This window comes from Dermacentor variabilis, chromosome 5 (assembly GCF_050947875.1).
Source record: "Dermacentor variabilis isolate Ectoservices chromosome 5, ASM5094787v1, whole genome shotgun sequence".
In the NCBI taxonomy this organism is placed as follows: domain Eukaryota; kingdom Metazoa; phylum Arthropoda; class Arachnida; order Ixodida; family Ixodidae; genus Dermacentor; species Dermacentor variabilis.
Window position 1 is genome coordinate 100,508,334 of NC_134572.1, and position 7,959 is coordinate 100,516,292.

Genomic DNA, 7,959 nt, shown 5'->3' on the forward strand with positions numbered 1-7,959 from the left:
AAGTTTGGTTCTTACGGACAAAGGTAAGCGCACTAAAAAGATGTAACTGTTCTAAAACCAGCGTTATAAGCGAGCGTAATTCGCCGTTAGTTTTGTTCCCTCGAAAACGCGTTCGGTAACATGCACGTATGCCGCCGAATGCAGAAGGAAATATTTCGAATGAGAATAGTCAAAGCGAAAGTGACAACTTGAGGCTCTGGCTTAAAAAGCCGTGATGCCTCTTGTTGTTTATTCATTTGATAGAATTCTTCAAGTAAGCAAAATAAACCAAGGAGGAATCCACTGTGTGATCTTATCACCGATTTATTATTATTATTATTATTATTATTATTATTATTATTATTATTATTATTATTATTATTATTATTATTATTGCTTCCAAAGAGGCCAATCACCGAAAATTCTTTTGTGCTTCATATGCACGAGCCCAACAGCAACAAAAAGAAAAGAAAAACAGCTCTAAGATTTCCTTTAGCCGTACACAAAAAAATAAAGAATTATAAAAACGAATGAAGCGGCGTGCCCCTTGTTCTCAAGGTATAGCTCACGTCGCGAAGCCGAAGCTGCATGCGGGAATAATTATGGCAATTATGGGCGAAGTGGTGCAAGTTCAGTCTTACGCCACACTGCACGTTTCTCGGCGACATGTTTACGTGTGCGGTATAGTGCCAACCGCGGTGAAGTGGACGCATGACGACGCGCTTTTCGCGGCACTGAGTATACGCAATCCGGAGTAACACGACACGCAACGGTCTCATTAGCACTCGACGGACGACTGCTCCGCAAGCAACAGCTCGGTTGTCTCTCTTGGACGGAAGTGGTTCACGTCGTAAATTGCGACCTCCGCGGCATGCGTTCGTGAAGCTCAACTCGTAAGTGAAAGCGACATCAACTTTCGCATGCTGTTATCCCTCATGTCGCGTTGAAGTGCGCCGTCCGAAGTGCGCGCAGTCGGAGGGCATGCGGGCCACTCACACGCTAGCGCCTCATGAAGCGGCATCCGTCGCGCTTCCTTCTAGCTATGCTTATAGAGGTTCCCTTCCTCCCTCCCTCCCTCCTCTCTCTCTCTCTCAACCCCCCTCCGCTTCGTAACGAGATTTGAAGCATTCCGTCTTGAAGCGCAGTTCCACTTAAAAGAGTGGTGCAGCGTGCGTTCCCACGCGGCCCCTGCCGCCTTTTCCGGGTCGCGTTGCATCGGCGTCGCGCTCAGTGGAACCTCCTCCGCGGCCTGTGTGTGCCGTCCTTTCGCGGCGCGCTAATTGAAGCCGACAGTGCCCAGTTCGCACTCGGTGAAGCACTCGCGCGCCCTAAGCAAGCGCATCCCAGTGTAACTCCTCGCGCTTTCCGCGCTTCACTGTTTGTCCCGTGCGTCTTCTTCTGCTCCTCTTGCGCAATACTCCAGCCGCGGCATCGACTCTCCCTCCTCAACTCGCGCCGCCACTCGTGATGTTTCCTCCTTCGCGGCCGTCTTCGCTGCAAAGCGAGCTTCGCGGCGAAAGTCGATTAGTAATCCTCGCGCCCCGCTCTTTCGTGGTCCTCGTTTCGCTCTTCTTCCGCCCGCATTGAGCTGAAGTTCGGAGCGAATTGCTTTCTAAACGCATTTTTCCACTCGTTGCAGAGGACGGGATTCGGTGGGGAAGTGAAGAAGGGAAGGCGGCAAGCGGGGAGTCGAACTGGGAAGACGGGAGGTCACGAAAAGGGGGAAAAGAAAAAAAAATACAAGAGTTCTAGGAAAACGTAGCGGCACCCAAGGTCTTGCGCGCACGCAATGGCACAGTTCGCTATGTGCTGGCTTTTCTCTGTCGAGGTATATATGACGAGGCGACGGCCCCGGATGCGCCCACGTGACGCGTCTTCTTTTATCGTCGGGCTTGCACCCTAACAAGCTTAAAGAGCAACGAACGAAGTTATTCCGCCGGAGGCTTTAGTCCCTACTTTGTGTGTGTGTCTCTCTCTCTCTCTTTCTCTTCGCTCATTGCGATCTTTTTCTTGTCGTTACGCCGACAGGCAGGAACTTTAACGAGTTGCCAGGGGAAAAGAGCGGAGGTTAAGGGGCGACAAAAAATCAATCTTGCCCTCAGGGCACCTGTCCTTTTGTTTCGGGGCGATAAAATGTCCTTATCGCGCCGCCGCCGTTTTGATTCTGAAAGGTTGTCGCAACGCACGAGACACACGACTGCTACGGTGCCTTTGTCTTGGGCGACAATGAGTACGTTTTGTACTAGATATATATAGGTGGAGGCCCTCGAGTAAGAAAAGTTTCTTTGTGCGCACGCACGAAGGAGTGTCAGTAATCTCGGCGGAGAAAAAAATAGCAACTGGAGGCCTAGGTCGCGCGCACAACCTTGTTACTTGTGTCTCTACTTCTGTCACTGCTCGGGGAGCTTGAAGTCCTGCGTCAAGCCAAAGAACTGGCTTCGTTTTTCTTCCTCTCTCTACCCATCAGGATTGTCACCAAGAGAGAGAGAGAGAGAGTGAAATAGAAGAGAGGAAAGGTAGGGAGGTTAACCAGAGGCATGTCCGGTTTGCCACCCTGCACTGGAGGAAGGCATATGAGGACGAAGGGAGAGAGTAGATAGAGAGAGCACAGTTTCACGCGCATTTTAAAGTTCGCACCGTGTCTACACATGGTTGACAAGACCTGTCGAGTTGAGGTATTCCAACAACGCTTTCGTGGCCTTCCGTGCCATCGATGCGTACGGCCATGGTCCAAGGATCTTCATTTCCGAAAATCGCCTGGAGTCCAACTAGTTCAATGCTGTCGGGAGCGCTTCACGCTAGACGTCGTACTGGGGACAGAGACATAGCATGCGTTCAATCGGTCCTATGGTTCCACAAGAGTCGCACATGGGCGTATCCCCCATTTCAGACGGGATGCAAACGATACACGAAAGCGACATAGACAGTCACTGCAGTGTCTCGTACTCAAGAACCATGTACCAACTAGCCCACGAAAAATAATACTCTTGGTATGTTTGTATGTTAGTGGTATGTGTGTGCGGTAGTTATGGGTGAGTGTGTAGTTTCAATTTCTTAACGTTGCCTTGGTCAGCCGGTTCCAATGTCGCCTACATTTCCATTTGTCGGCAGTTTATTAAACAACAAAGAACAATGCGCGATTGCACATCTTGGAAGTACATATGCCGCACAGCAGGCTTCAGACTAGATGCACTTCACGAGAGAGAGAGAGAGAGAGAGAGAGAGAGAGAGAGAGAGAGAGAGAGAGAGAGAGAGAGAGAGAGAGAGAAGTCATAAGGAAAAGGCGGGGAGGTTAACCAGGCTCAGCCCGGTTAGCTATCCTGCACTGGGGAATGGCGAATTAGGACTGAAAGAGGAGAAAGAGAAGATAAGTTCACAGTTTGCACGGACAGACACACAGACAATGACAAACACAAATGCCCAATTTAAGGAAGAGAAACTCCTGGGATCGTGGCCTCGTGCGTCGGTGATATGCCCAAAGCCACAAAAGCGCTGCCGCACTACCCCATGGTGGCGGAACAAGTGGCAATTGCTCTAGCCATCAGGAGTAATAAGTGGGCCTGCATATACAGTGATTCGAAATCCGCTATAAAGTGTTTTGATAAAGGCTACGTAGCTGGTGTTGCAGCGAAACTTTTTGCAAACATTGGGATTATGAGAACTGAAATTCGATGGTTTCCTGCGCATATGGGAAAAGTGGACGAGACTCGGATAAACCTCAATGAGGTTGCTCATGACTTGGCACGAGGACTTGCTAACCGTGACAGTCACAACCGAGCCGTTCACCATCAAGCCAGGGAATCTAGAGATCATTTAATAACATACAATGACATTACCAAACACTACTATTTAGGACGCAGGCAATTCTCATTGCCACATTCAAAACTGAACAGGGCTCAGGCAGTCTCACTGCGCTTATTGCAAACAGGTACATATCCCACACAGTACACCATTAATAAAATATATCCAGAGAGGGAGATTAGGATGGACTGCAACGATTGTAATGGCATCATTGGAATCAGACATATGCTGGCAGGGTGACCCGCGACTCTCCCCAACCTCGTTGAAGAATGGACACAGTGGGAGAAAAGGATTCAAAGCCCATTGTTTCAGGACCAACTAAGGGCCGTCCAGAGGGCCCATGATGTCGCTGAAAGGCTTGGCCTGACAGTGCCAACGTGCGAGCGGCCCGCCTTGACTTAAGAAGTCGAGCCTCCGGACCTCATTCCAATAAATGTTTTCACACACACTACTTGCGGTGAACCGGCCTATATGGCCGCTTGTCATGAACTGACCGATGAATGCGCTTCACGAATTATCGCAAACACTGAGTATAACAGTATAGCTTGTTATAGTAAATGAAAAGATTTGCAGGAGTAAAAGAGGGATCCTGCAACTACCTTAAAAGGAACGAGGGTCCTGGTCAAGTTAGCCAAGCAGCACACGTGCACCGTCTTTATCTGAAGCCTTGTCGGACGTGATAATTCGCCCCCATGCATGTTGCGGATGACACTGCGAATCAGGCCACATTCGACGATGTAAGCGTCTCTGACAGGACCTACACGTGCTCTTGACGAAACTGCGATATAGCGCATACCTTGAAGGGAAAGCTTCATTCGACCCATTTTCCGCATTCTCTGTGCTAGCATTTAGCTGTTATTTCTTTTATGTCCTACATTTGAGGGGGGCGTATAACTGTTGTGTTCTGACAACTGGCAATTACCATTTTCGACGGCGCAAACGCTAGTGTCTGCTCTTTCATTACGTGCCGGGCGTCGACGTCCTCGAAAATCTAATTAATCGACTTTGCTTCGGTGCGTTTCACTCGGATTGCGCTACATTACGCAGAAATATAGTAGGTGACTTCAGAACAACTGGTTGGGCAGAAATCGCCTTAACCATCCATTTTCCCGGCGCAATGTTTCTTCTTTCTCGCGTATTCGACTTTTCAAATTGAATTCCCAGAACTAATCGCGACATTTCTCAGAACAAATAATGAAATTTGTCGTTTCGGCAAGATGAGACGAGTTCGCCTACTTTCCAGCGAACAAAAACAAAGAAAGGCATATATGCGATGTGCTAACTTATCTCGAAGAACTCAAACATATTTCTTGTCTAGTCGTAACAAGGTTTTCCAACGCTAACTTAGTTACATACCGCACGTTTAGAATTTCGAAAGCACTTATCGTAGAAGAATCTATATGTGTGCGTTCCGCCACAAAAAAATTATACGGCGTACGAGAAAATTACAGCTGACGCTAACTAATCGGGGAAAGAATTCACAAGAAAGCCACTCCTCTAACTACATCTAACAAATGCATATGATTGGTCATCGCATATTATGCAGGCCGATTACGAACTGTTTCTAGCAACGTTTTGTTTGTGCAGAGACGTATTTTCATCACCCCAGAACTTCTCCGTTCGCAGAGTAGTATAAGCGCAGAGTAAAAGTATAAGCATATATATGTCTATACTGTCAACAGTGCTTTACTTACAGTCAGAGAAACGGGACTCCACTGGAAGGTCTTTCTCGTCTATATTGATGGATGGATGATGTATATTAATTATCCAGTTGACCTTTCTACTGCGTTTATTACTGACATTTACAATCCTTAGTTCATGTTAATAAACCATCGAACCTGGAAGAAATTTATTGCCCAGAAAAGTCACATTTTCGTTCCGTGTGTTCCTGCCTTCACACCACCAATACACACAGCCATATTTACTATATATTCTCAACCGCGGATTCATTCACCTTGCCTCTTTGATCATTGAAGCCCGAAGAATCGGGCCACCACGTAAAGCACCAGCACGTGCCCCACCGCGACCAAAGAAGCTTCCATAGCGACTTCGACAACTCCAGAATCAAGCCGAGCCAACGGTTATAAGGCGGACACAACGTGCCTGTCTATGTCTTTTATTCTGTCGTCCGTGTCTCATTTTCTGTGCCTAAAACCATTTCTAAAGGCCACGTACCAACTAGCCCGGCAGCAGAAGTTACTACACTAACCGACCTCCAACAAGACCAGGTGGGAACTGTCCAATGTATGCCAGAAGATTCACCTCACTCATGACAGCCAGACTGAGCATGTGGGGCAAAGCCTTTGCTCACAGCGGCCATACCCTGCCTAATAATCACGGGCCACGGAAAGTAACCTGTTAGTAAAATGAATGCACATTTCTCTCCACAGTGCTCAAGCCAACAAGCGAGTCCAGAATGTGTGTATTGCAGGAAAAGATAATTTAATTCATTCATTCGTTCATTCATTCATTCATTACTCGGCGATTTCTATGACGAGGAGTTGCTTGAGATACGCACCTTCATAGAGCGCGCTCGAGTAGACACCGTCACCATATGTTTACGAGAATTTTGTACACGGGTCACTGCGGATCGAGTGTCACTGAAAGCGCCTGACGATGCTGCCATCCGCATTCTTGTGTCTGTAGGTATAATGTAGAGTCACAGCCGGTGGATCAGCTGAGTAAAAGAACGTTCTAGAATACGAGGATGAAAGGCCCTGCGTGGTAACGAAAGTTACTAACTCATGGACAACTTAGGTCGATCGCACATCGATCAGAGGTCAATTGTGTTGCTTTAGGCTATGAACTTAGTGGATTTTACTTGTGATCTGACCACGAGGTTTAGCGAGCCAAGAGTCCAGCCAATCTGATCCGATTAGTGTATGTGTTGCAGGGGCATCTTATTTTTGGTGGCTGGTGATGGCTTCCACGAAGGAGGCTTAGCGAGCGCTTTTTCTTTCCTTGTGCAATAAAAAAAAGACTTTGCTCGTTGTTTGATAAAGTTTTTTTTTTCAGATGCCATACATCATGGTGATGTAATATTTTAAAATGCCTTGTAATGGTCTTGATAGTCCTTGAAAACCCTCTAATATTTTTTTCTGCAGAAGCTGCTACGAATCCTGAAATGTATATAACAATATACTTCACTGAAACGTCATAGTTGCCACAGAAACTACAATCTGGAGACGTGGCTCTCGATGCGACACAAGAAATGAGTCGCGTATGTACGCCGCATCTATAAACGTAAACGACAGACGGGAGTGTCGAACGTACGGGTCACCCTTTCGGTTCGGCAAGAACCGTATAGAAGTGGGCGAACTCTGTGAAAAATGCCTGTTCATCAAAACATATGTATTCGCAACATTTGTGCCACAGGGTGCCAAGAAAAATCTTGGCGTCTCATACGGAAAATGTAATAACGAGAATCGGAGTGCCTAATTCGTACGTCGCAGGTAGCTAATTTGTCTGTCATATCATTTCCTTCGATACCCACGTGACTCGGTAGCTATTGTAATCTGGTTACATGATCAGCGAGAGAAGCAATGACCAATAATTTCGTAGACCGCAGAGCAATCTACATCGTAGTGGAATTCGTTTATGACTTCTAAGGCTCTTCCAAGTCGGAATACATCATCCAGTGCCGACTACGATCCCTCCCTGCAGTGATCGCTCCGTTTCATCGCTATGACAATCCACAGTGGCAGAGCCGGAAGGTTTTCATTTTTTCCGGGGGAGGCTGGGGCCCGACGCGCTTCCCGAGCCCCCCTCCCCCTGATCTATCTATCTATCTATCTATCTATCTATCTATCTATCTATCTATCTATCTATCTATCTATCTATCTATCTATCTATCTATCTATCTATCTATCTATCTATCTATCTGTCTGTCTGTCTGTCTGTCTGTCTGTCTGTCTGTCTGTCTGTCTGTCTGTCTATCTATCTATCTATCTATCTATCTATCTATCTATCTATCTATCTATCTATCTATCTATCTATCTATCTATCTATCTATCTATCTATCTATCTATCTATCTATCTATTTCTTGCACTTGAAGAAACTTCGTGTGACCTCGAAGCATTGTTCACTGAAGTGACAGCCTTTGTATGAGAACTTAAAAGACATCATAGTAGGAGACAATTCAACTTCACAGCCTGAGTCCTCTCCCACCACCAAGAATA